Source organism: Gracilinanus agilis, chromosome 1, assembly GCF_016433145.1.
Source record: "Gracilinanus agilis isolate LMUSP501 chromosome 1, AgileGrace, whole genome shotgun sequence".
In the NCBI taxonomy this organism is placed as follows: domain Eukaryota; kingdom Metazoa; phylum Chordata; class Mammalia; order Didelphimorphia; family Didelphidae; genus Gracilinanus; species Gracilinanus agilis.
The window spans coordinates 482,525,394-482,537,990 of NC_058130.1; positions in this window are offsets into that span (position 1 = coordinate 482,525,394).

Here is a 12,597-nt window from a genome sequence, read left to right on the forward strand (position 1 = left end):
CTGGGAAATAAGTAACTAGGGATGCAGGTGGGAAACCCATGATTAAGGGAAAAGGTATAGTAATGGTGAACACAGATGCAAGGCCATAAGTGTAGAGGTTCACACAGATAGGAAACATGCTTAGCAAGAGCATATTTCGCAAATAAATTCACAACACTGATGCTATAGGTATATTAATATTTTCTGATGAAATTAGTAAAGCTTAAATTCATTGGTCACAATGAGAAGACAAGACTCAATGGAAAAGACCATGATGTTGGAAAATATTGGAGGAAAAAGGAGAAGGAGACAGCAAAGGATGAGGTGGATAGATTGTGTCACAGAAGCAATGAAAATGAGTTTGGAATATCTTTGAGAAATGATTGAGAAGAGAAGGGCTTGGCATGTAATGGCCCATGGAGTCACAAAGAAACAGACATGATGATGACTGAACAACAAAAACATTATATTGCCTCTGATGAGAATGTTTCTTCTTTCATCACCAGTCTTGTGGTCTCTAGTTCTCATTATTGCTTCCAACTTTTGAGCTTTGTTTTCAGGAAGCCTTCTGATTGAAAAGCCCTTTCTTATTTCAAGGATTCCCTTCCTCTTTCTGCTAGTAAAGTGTGATCAGAATTTGAGCGTGGTAAAGGACTTCGTTACACTATTATAAATTAACATGTACCAGAAAAATAATTTTTATTATAACATAATTGAAAGGGGTCCATCTGTTCTCTACTTGAAGACCTCCAATCAAAGAGAACTCTGTATTTTCCAAAGTAGACTATTGTACCTTGGGACATTTCTAATTATTAGGAATCATTTTTCCTGACATTAAGCCTAAATTGGTGTCAAGGATTTTTATCTAAAATTTTTATTAATATTTTCATACATTAGACATATAAAATGAGAAGCAGTATTGTCTAAAAGAAAGAGATGAGAAAGAAGAAGCAATAAAAAACATTTGGGGACCATTTGTGTCTTTGATACAAATAAATATATGACTATGGGAAAGTTAATTGACATTTAAATATCCAAACAACTCTCTATCACTCGATTTGACACAGGATGCTGACCCAAAGTCATATGAGCTTCCATACCAGAATTCACTATACCTATGAGATCATAGACCCACACCAAAATAAAAAATAAAATAAAAATATACTCTACTAGAATGACTTCGAGGCACTTAATATTTGCTTTTGCTTTTCTAGATTTTTGTCCAATCCTCTAAATTCAAAAAGTGAGACCACTTCTATGTGTGTTAAAAGTAAAATTGTCCCCTTGAATATGTGCCCCCCTTTTGTTTTCTGAATAATTAAAAGGTGATATGATAAAAATGATCATCAAATTGTTTGGTCTATATGAAATGAGTTCCAAAAGAAATGTGGAAAGATCCATTGTTCTGGTCATTTAACCCCTTGCTTGACAAATGCAAAAAGCTAAACTCTTGAAAGTATACTCCAAGTAATGATACTCCTTTGACAAAGGTGGATGACTTGAGAAGCCAAAGAGCCCCTCTTTCTACTAAAATTCCTATTATTTCCTTAGCTTGGTCACCCCTAGCTTGTATGTGTGTTTATCATTTCATATTTCTAGAATTTCAGTTCAAACTAGTAATGACCATGTGCTTGAAGACTGATTCATACTTTCCTGTCAGTTTAGAAAGAATGTCAATGATTCTATAAAGGAAAGTTCTCCAAACAAAATCCACTTGAGAAAATTTACATTCTTGACTTGACACAGAAGCCAAAAACAGTGTCCATTATCAATACAAACCAGCATTATTGCAAAGGCCCCTCAGTATATAGGCAAGAATTAAGTTCTTCATTGTTTTAAGCAGGGGATTATCCTTTGAAAGTCTGGGGCACTGAATTCTGCTCCTTTGTACACATTTAGTCAATCAACAGTCAAACTAAGAAAGCTCTACAGACTATTATTTTAAAAGATTATTGTGCACAGACTTTCAATTTTCATTGTCTTCCCTAGAAGTCAATAGCATTGCTCTGAAATGCTATAAATTTGATTCAGGGGTTGCCATACTGAATTAAATTTATTTTTATAAAATTCAAAATTTAAATATTAAATCACATGATGTTCTATACCATCATTTGCCTCTAGTTCCTATTCTGGGCTTCTAACTTCAAAACCATACCTCATTCTTCCCCCACCCCAACCCCTTTTCATCTCTCTTTTATTTGTTACTTTTCCCCCATTAGAATGTAAGCTCTTTGAGAGTGGGGATCATCTTTCTTTTTGCTTGTAATTGTATCTCTAACCCTTATCCTCCTGTCTGGCATATTGTTGTTATTCAGTTGTTTCAGTAGTGTCCTAGCCTTCATAACCCCGTTTGGAGTTTTCTTGGCAAATATATTAGAATGGTTTGTCATTTCTTTATCTGGCTCATTTTACAGATGATTTAAGTAAATTAAGGCAAAACAGGTTAAGTAGCTTTCCCATAATCACACAATTAGTAAATGTCTGAGACCAGATGTGAACTCAGGAAGAGGAGTGTTCCTGATTCCAAGCCTAGTGGTCTATCCACTGTAACTCCTCGCTACATATAATTAGGATTTAATCATTTTTCCCTTCCTTCCATTTTTCCTTCTTTCATTCCTCTTGGTATGACTATTATTGTCCTAATTAGAGTGCAGAAAAAGTAAAGTTCACACTGTTATTCATATTTGCATCAATATATTCATCTTTCCATGTTGTATGGATGATACCAGATGATATAAACAGTGGAGGGAGAATTGCCTAACAATTCTTCATGTAGTGGGTTTAGGAAAAAGTTGTCTTCAATCCTGGTACCTATAATCTTCCACAATGTGTTTCCCATACACCTTGACAAACTAATTTCAAATTGAGTTCCTTTACACATAAGTTTCTTATGATCAATAACTTATATCTCAAAGAGATCTTAGAGGTCTTCCAGGTCTAACTCCCTCATTTAACAGATAAGGAAACTGGAGTACAAAGTGGCTGCACAACCTGTCCAAAGTCACTTAGTATCTGAAGTTCAATTTCAAAGGAGAGCTTCCTATCTCCAAGACTTGTACCCTATCCACTCGCTTGTTCAGATGTTATTTTAGCTGAATTCAATTCTTCGTGACTCCATATGAGGTTTTCTTGGCAAACATACTGAGGTAGTTTGACATTTCCTTTTCCAAATCTTTCTACCAATGAGGAAAGTAAGACAAACAGAGTTACATGACTTACCCAGGCTCACACAGCCAGTAAGCGTCCAAGGCCAGATTTGAACTCAAAAAGATCAGTCTTCCTGACACTATTACTAAATTAATTGCTAAATAAACCCTCACAACACCACTCACTATGCAGACAGTAATTGTTTGAATTGGAAATTTTACCCAGGTCATCCTGGTTCTAAGTCAAATAATCTATCCCCTATTTCATGCTTCCTCTAAAAACTCTTTGTTCTAGTAAAACTCACCTAAGAGCTGCTTTTTGAATACAACATGCCATCTTCATCTCCATGTCCTTGCTCAGATTGCTCCCCATGCCTGAAGTGTACACCTTCCTCAACTTCATTCTCTAGAACTTCCATTTTCCTTCTAGACTCAGCCACCTCCTATATGATTCTTTTTTTTCCTTCTAGTTATTAATGTTCTCTCCTCCCTGAAATTATTCATTCATTAATTACATTTTCTCATCTGTGTCCATGTTGTGTACCCCCAGAAAAAGAATGAGGTCCTTGAGAATAGAAATTGTATTTTTATCCCAAGCATTTATCATAGCCCCTGAGACATAGAAAGTGCTTAATAAATGTTGAACTGAATTGAATTCAATTGGTCAAGGAGAAAGGTAAGCTGCCACAAATCCCTCTAAGCTCATTTCCTGTGTGATTTATATATTAAATAGAGGCAGGAATGATGCTTGCTCAACGTTTAAAATAATTTAAGATAGAAAAAGGAGTATTTGCTAGTTAAGCAGCAATAAGGAAATAAAACAAATGCATGGAAAAGAGACTTTTAAAACATTTTAATTTCTCTTTCTATCCTAGAATCATTTAATTTCTTTCTTCCATCTTCAAATACACATACCTGTCTTTCTTTCTTCCAAAAGTTTGATTTGGTCTTGCTACTACTTCTAGCTCTCATCCCATCTCTCTTTCCTTTCAGAGGAAAACTCTGCAAATAAGTGACCTACATAGGCTTCCCTCATTATTGCACCATCCCCACTTTCACTTAATATTTCCCAATTTGTCTTTCATTCCTATTACTCCATTGAAACTGCCTTAACTTGAGAATGATACCCTCTTAATTAAATCCAATGGCTTATTATAGCATGAACCTTTTTCCCCTCATTGATCCTCTTGACTATCTCCTCTTTCTTGACTTTCTCATTTTGCTTAGTTTTCAATATTGAATCCTACTTCTTTGACCTACCTACTCCTTCTACACCTTAATTCTAAATATACCCCTGGACTAATTTCTTGGCCATTTGTCCAAATTCAGTTGTGCTAGTCCCCATCAAGACATTCATCACTGCTTTTCCTATGTTGCCCAATTCTACAACAGGAAATATACCTCTCATTTTAAATTTCAGATTTATATTTCTAGTTATCCATAAAACACATCCACTTATGTGTATTGCTGCAATCCCAAATTCCAAACATCATCATTATCTTCCCGCCCTAATGAACTGTCTTTCCCTTCTTCTCCACTGCCACTCACAGCACTATTTTTCTTGTCAACCTTTAAATCTTAGAATCATCCTTTATTCCTTACTGTTTTTTGTGATCTACATCCAACCTAAATCACATCCTGGCATTGTTTTATTCATGTCTGTCCCCTTCTTTTCATTCCCATTGACAATATAATAATCTATAGTTCTAGCTATCTTCCTGGCTCCTGGATTCCTTTATTCTAATCTAGTCTACATGTGGCCCATTCATTAAACTTCCTAAAATTCCCCAATCAGCAGTCTTTCCTGCAGTGGAAAATGTAAAGTGTCTCCCTTTCTCTTACTAAAACAAGTCCAAAGTCTATTTTTTCTAAAATATATCCCTACCATAATGATTAACTTAATTCTTCATGATATGGCAATGAAAGCAATTTCTAATTGAAAGATGTTTTTATATCATAGGATCAATTCTACCAATATCAAGATATTTCATCATCATAACATGAATGAATGAGTGAAAAGCACTAATTGTTGACTATGTACTGAAGCAGCTAGAAGGCACAGTGGAGAGCGTGCTGGGGTCAGAAAGACCTGAGTCCAAATTTGTCCTCAGGCACTTATTATCTGTGTGACCCTGGGTAAGTCACTTAACCCTGTTTGCCTCAGTTTCCTCATCTATATAATTAACTAAGAAGGAAATGGCAAAACACTAGTATCTTTAATAAAAAAAAAACTCCAAATGGAGTCAAAAAGAATCAGAACTGACTGAAATGACTCAACAACATGTGCCAAACTCTTTACTAAGTGTTGCAGTTACAACACAAAAAGCAAGACAATAAGGCTCTCTTACCTCCATACAGGTCAGCAGTGACACCCCCACTGAGCAGGCAAGCAGCAAGTCACTTTTTGACAAAAAACTTCTAAGAAAACTGGAAAATGATATAGAAGAGGCTGGGTATAGACCAACTCTCACACCAATATACCAAGATAAAGTCAAAATGACTACATGTGTTAGGCATAAAGATGCCACTATGAAAGCAAATTAATTAGGCATGGAATACTTTACCTATCAATTTATGGATAAAGAAAAAATTTATGACCAAACAAGCATAATAGGATATAAAATAGATAACATTTAATTTATTAACATTTAATTAATTTACTAAACATTAAATTATTTGTGTTTTAAAACATATTACATTTTAAAGGTTTTATACAAAAAAAACAAGCAACCAAATATTAGAACGAAAGCAAAAAGCTGGGGGAAAATTTTTATATCATACATTTCTGATAAAGTCTTCATTTCTCAAATACATGGAGAACTAAGTCAAATTTATAAGACTACAAGTCATTCTCCATTTAATAAATGATCAAAGGATATGAAAAGGCAATTTTCAAATGAAGAAGTAAAGGCTATCTATAATCATATAAAAATGCTCTAAATCACTATTGATTAGAGAAATGCAAATTAAAATAACCCTGATGTATCACTTCCTCCTCATCAAGCTGGCTAATATGACAGAAAAGGAAAATGATGAATGTTGGGAGGGGATATGGGAAAAGTGGCGCACAAATGTACTCTTGATGGAGTTGTAAACTGATCCAGGCATTCTGGAAAGCAAACTATGTCCTAAGGACTTTAAAACTGTGCATACCCTTTAATCCAGCAATACCACTACTAGATTTGTATTACAAAGAGATTTAATAAAGGAGAGATAGAGAAGGACCAATTTGTACAAAAATGTTTAGAGCAATTATTTTTGTGGTAGCAAAAAATTGGAAATTGAGGGAATGTCCATCAATTGGGGAACAGCTAAAAAAGTCATAGCATATGATTGTAATAATGCAATACTATTGTGCTATATTTAAAAGATGAGAATGATTTCAGTAAAAAAAAACTGGAAAGATATACATGAAGTGATACAAAGTGAAGTGAACAGAACCAGAAGAACATTGTAGAGTGTGAAAGCAATATTTTTGATGAATAATTGCAAATGACCTAGTTATTCTTGATAATACAGGATAATGCCATTTGCCTCCAGAGAAAAAACTGATGGAATATGAATTCAGACAAAAACACACTATATTTTCACTTTTTTCATTAATTTTTGGTTTGTTTTTTTCCCTTCTACAAAATTACTAATATGGAAAAATGGTTCACATTATTGCACATGTAAAATCCATATTAGATTGCTTATCATCTCAGGGAGGAGGAAGGGGAAGGAAGGAGAGAATTTGGCTCAATATCTTTAAATGAAAGTTAAAAAGTGTTTTTACACATAAGGGAAAAATAAATTTTTTAAAGATTATAAAACACCATTCTTAGCCTCAAAAAATTTATAAGCTTATTTAGTAGCTGGTAACCATGCACAGACAAGTTAAAGACCAGTCTAGGAAAATTTATAATTCAGTGATAAAATAATATAGGAATTCAAAGTAGTACAAGGTCACTCAGTGTTGGTAGAGTGAGGGGAGAAGTTCTGAGAAGACCTACCCCTATGAGGTAAAATTCCAATTCTTAGCCTGATATTCAAAAACTTATATAATATTTCCTTATTTCCTTTACAATCTATCTACCACCCTTTCCCTCAATAAACCACAAGTCAAGTCTGTTTCTTCATGTATTCCAAATAACCTATGCCACTTCCTACCTTTGTATTTCAGTCCACATTCTCCCCATTTCCTTTTTTTTTCTCTCCAACAATCTAAATTCTAAGTATTTTTCATTCCTGATATGCTTCCCTAAGGCCTCTATTTTGTGGAAAGATGTAGGCCAGTCTGCCTTAATTCTCCTCCTAGCACCGTCCTTGATCTTTTGGACTCTGAAACCATGCCTCCTGGAATAATAACTTCCTCCTTTCCTTCCCTTGCATAACATCTTTTTCATTTCCTTTTTGTGTTTCATCTTCCCTCTGAAGGAAGGAAGGAAGGAAGGAAGGAAGGAAGGAAGGAAGGAAGGAAGGAAGGAAGGAAGGAAAGACTTATCAGGTACCTATTATGTGCCAGGCCCTATCCTAAGGACTCTATATATATTATCTCATTTTAGAATATAAGTTCCTTGAGGACATGGAGTATCTTTGTATTTATATCCATAGCACAAGACCTTAACCACTTAAGAAATATTTGTTTTCTGCCTGCCTGCCTGCCTTCCTTCCTTCTGTAACATCCATGATCTTAAGTAAGGTGAAACTGTTCCACAGAATTCCACAGGAACCTCCAGAACTCCAGGAAAGGGGGCAGTTAGGGCAGTTGAGAATGTGACTATAAAAAACCAGGACTCTCAGTTGGCAAGGTCACTCTTTTGGGGTTCAAGGGAGGCTGGGAAGAAGCATAGGTTTGCTCTTTTTGTTAGCTCATCTCTGACCTCAGAGAGTAGGGAGTCACTTTGCTATTTACTCCTTACAGACTATACCAGTCTGTGTGCACTAGGATAATACCTCACTTTCAATATCTCAATTTATATCTAGTCTAAATAAATCTTCAATCAAGATTACTTTCACCATTTAAAACTTAATAACATTAGATTTAGAGAAAAGTTAGTTTGTGAAGAAGATAGAAGTTATACAAAACACATTCCCTTCTGGGATAGCTGATAAGCTTCTTGAAGATACTAGGTAGCTTGCCTCACCCTCAACCCAAAAATTTACCTCCCTTTGTCCTGTTTTCCTGAAATTAATAAATCCCTTCCCTTGTTAAATTTGAGAGCCTGTGTGAAGTTATTCTTGGGTTATACCCACCTATAGCAAAGGTGAAGCAAAATCTTCATCCAGGCAAGCACAGAAATCGTTGTTATCCAGAGAGCAAGTCTGCTGCATTTAGAAGGCATCCTGAACCTTTCTCTATCTTAAAGTTCAGGGAAATAATCTTTAACTGTGGAAGTTGCTAATGTCAGTGGGATTATTGCCTATCTGTCTACCAATATAGCCCTGGATTAGCCAACCCTAAACAGTCTCCATTTCTTAATCTAAAGGGGATTCAGTTAAAACTGTTACCCCTTCAGCTTCAACTGCCTCAGGAGGCCTCAGGAGGGGAAGGAGAAAGAATTCTATTGATTCACACCCCTCCCCCTTACTAGGAAAGCCTGCTTGATCCTTTGCACTGACTCCATTACCAAACATTACCAATATGAATCAATATTACACTTCTTTCTTTCCTTCCTTATTTCATTTCACATCCTTCGAGTATTTATTTCCTTAACAAAATCAAATCTTACATGCCTTAAGGAAAAGAGTTGTGTCCTTCATTTCTTTTGCTTATAAGAGAACCTTTATCTAATTCAATGAAAAGAAACCATCCATAGAGGAGGGGGGTGTGAATCAAATGTCCCATAAGAAAAGAATTTAATTTAATTTGGGATTCAGGTGTTTGGATTTTGTTTATTTTAGGGAGATTGAAATATAAAAAGTTCTACCTATCCATGTTTTAAAAACTGAATAAGAAATAATAAGTTAATTAATAAACATAATAAAAAATATAATTCAGTTCTTTATTATTATGACTAATTATGGGAGTAAGAAGAATAAGCAAGGATTTTAGATCTAGAAATGGAAGGAACTCCAGAAATCAGCTAGACTAACCCTTAATTTTTCATTTGAGCCAACTGAAGACCAGGAATATTGAACATGATCAAAAGTCAAATTGGCATTAAGTATCAAATAGAATTTATTCAAATGTTTCATTTTATTTTTTAATTTTTTAAATTTATTATTTTGTTTTTTAATTTTAAGATTTTTATTTAATTAATAAATTTAGAACATTTTTCACGGTTATAGGATTCATGTTCTATCCCTCCCCACCTCCCACCAACTCCCATAGCAGACACACAATTCCATTGGGTTTTACATGTATCATTGAACAAGATATATTTCCATATTATTGATATTTCTGCTAGCATGCTCATTTTGAGTCAATATTCCTAATTATATCCCTATTCTCCTATGTGATCAGGCAGTTGTTTTTCTTTTGTGTTTCTACTCCCACAGTTCTTCCTCTAAATATGAATAGTGTTCTTTCTCATAAGCCCCTTCATAGTTGTCCTAGATCATTGCATTGTTGCTAGTAGAGAAGTCCATTACATTCAATTTTACCACAGTGTATTCATCTCTGTGTATAATGTTCTCCTGGTTGTACACCTTTCACTCTGCATAAATTCCTGGAGGTCTTTCCAGTTCACATGAAATTCCTCCAGTTAATTATTTCATTGAGCACAATAGTATTCCATCACCAACAGATACCACAATTTGTTCAGCCATTCTCCATTTGAAGGGCAGACTCTCACTTTCCAGTTTTTTGCCACCACAAAAAGCACGGTTATAAATATTTTTGTACAAGTCTTTTTCCTTATCACCTCTTTGGGGTATAAACCCAGGAATGGTATGGCTGGCTCAAAGAGCAGGCAGTTTTTTAGCACTCTTTGAGCATAGTTCCAAATTGCCATCCAGAATGGTTGGATAAATTCCCAACTCCACCAGCAATGCATTAATGTCCCAATTTTGCCACATCCCCTCCAACATTTGTTATGTTCCTTTGTTGTAATTTTAGTCAATCTGCTAGGTGTGAGGTGGTAGCTCAGAGTTGTTTTGATTTGCATTTCTCTAATTATTAAAGATTTAGAACACTTTTTCATGTGGTTTTCTTCTTTCCTTTTTTTTTATTAGATTGACCAGTACTTTGTCTATTTTATTTGTTTTTTCAAAATACCAGCTTCTAGTCTTATTTATCAATTCAATAGTTCTTTTGCTTTCAATTTTATTCATGTCTCCTTTATTTTTTAGGATCTCTAATTTAGTTTTCATCTGTGGGGTTTTAATTTGTTCATTTCTAGTTTTTTAAGTTGCATGCCCAATTATTTGACCTCTGCCCTCCCTATTTTGCTAATATATGCACTCAAGGATATAAAATTTCCCCTAAGTATTGCTTTGGAAGTATCTCATAGATTTTGGTAAGAAGTCTCATCATTGTCATTCTCTTCAATGAAATTATTGTTTCTATGATTTGTTCTTTAACTAACATTTTTTGGAGAATCACATTATTTAATTTCCAATTAGTTATTGGTTTTCCTCTCCCTGTACCTTTGCTAATAGCTATTTTTTTGCATTATTATCTGAAAAGTTTGAATTTATTATTTCTGCTTTTTTGCATTTGTTTGCTATGTTTCTATGTTCTAGTACATGGTCAATCTTTGTGAATGTACCATGTGCTGCTGAAAAGAAAGTGTATTCCTTTTTGTCCCTATTTATTTCTCTCCACATATCTATTAACTCTAATTTTTCTAAGATTTCATTCACATCTCTTACCTCTTACTTATTTATTTTTTGGTTTGATTTATCTAGGTGTGATAGAGAAAGGTTCAGGTCACCCACTAGTATAGTCCTATAATCTACTTCCTCCTTGAGCTCCATCAATTTCTCCTCTAGAAATCTGGATGCTATACCATTTGGTGCATAGATGCTAATTATTGATATACCTTTGTTATCTCTTTTAATCAGAACTATTTTTACATTGGCTTTGTCAGATATCATGATTGTAACTCCTGCCTTCTTTTTCTCAGTTGAAGCCCAGTAGATTTTGCTCCAGCCTTTTACTTTTACCTGTGTGTGTCTATCTGCCTCATGTGTGTTTCTTGTAGACAGATAGGATAGGATTTTGGTTTCTAATCCACTCTACTATTTGCTTCCTTTTTATGGGAGAGTTCATCCCATTCACATTCAGAGTTATTATTACTAGCTGTGTATTCCCCAACATTTTGAATTCCTCTCCTATTTCTTCCCTTTCTTCTTTTGCTATTTCCTCTTAAACCAGTGGTTTGCTTTTAATCAGTCCCTCTTATCCCCACCCTCAGTTTACTTCCCCTTCCTCCCCCCTCCCTTCCCATACCCCTCTTATTATATTTTGAGCGTCTATTAAATTCCCTCCCCCAACTCTTTCCCTCCCTTTTTGAACTCCCCACTCTACTATCCCCCTTGTTTTTTCCCTTCTGACTTTTCCTGTAGGTAAGATAGAATTCAATATCCAAATGGATCTACCTGCTCTTTCTTCTCAGAATTGATTCCATTGAGAGGAAGGTTTAAGTATTACCTATTAATACTCTCTTCCTCTCCTTCTATTCATCCCCTCCCCTTCCTATGTGCCTCTTTCTGTAGTATAGATTATCCTATTTTTCTTATTTCTTCAAGTTTCTCTTGTTGCCATCTTCTATTCCCTCCCCCTTTTCTTTTTTTGCATATTTATAATAAATATCCATTTAGTACCCCAAACTCTCCCTATGAATAATTCTTCTAATTACTATAATAGTGAGTAGGATTTTTGAGAGTTACATATGCCATTTTCCATATAGGAATACAAGTAATTTGATCTTATTGAAGCCCTTAAAGAAGAAAATTACAAGAAAAAATTTTTTTTTCTTTCTCCTCTCTTTCTTATTTACCTTCTCATGTGTCTCTTGATTTTTGTGGTTGGATATCAAATTTTCCACTTAGTTCTGGTCTTTTCTTTATAAATATTTGGAAATCTATTTTGTTGAATGCCCATACCTTCCACTGAAAATATATAGTCAGTTTTGATGGGTAGGTGATCCTTGGTTGTAGATCCAATTCTCTTGTCTTTCTGAATATCATATTCCAAGTCTTGAGGTCTTTTAGTGTGGAATCTGCCAGATCCTGTGTAATCCTGATTGGTGCTCCTTGATATCTGAATTGTCTCTTTTTTGGCTTCTTGTAGAATTTTCTCCTTAGCTTGGAAGCTCTTGAATTTGGCAATTATATTCCTGGGAGTTGTCTTTTGAGGATTTAATGTACAGGGTGATCTATGGATTCTTTCAGTGTCTTATTTTGCCCTTTTGTTGAAAAACATCAGGGCAGTTTTCTTGGATAATTTCTTGTAGTATTTTGTCCAAGTTCCTGTTGATTTCTGGGTTTTACGGTAGAAAAATGATCCTCAAATTGTCTCTTCTACACTTGTTATAAAATTCATTAA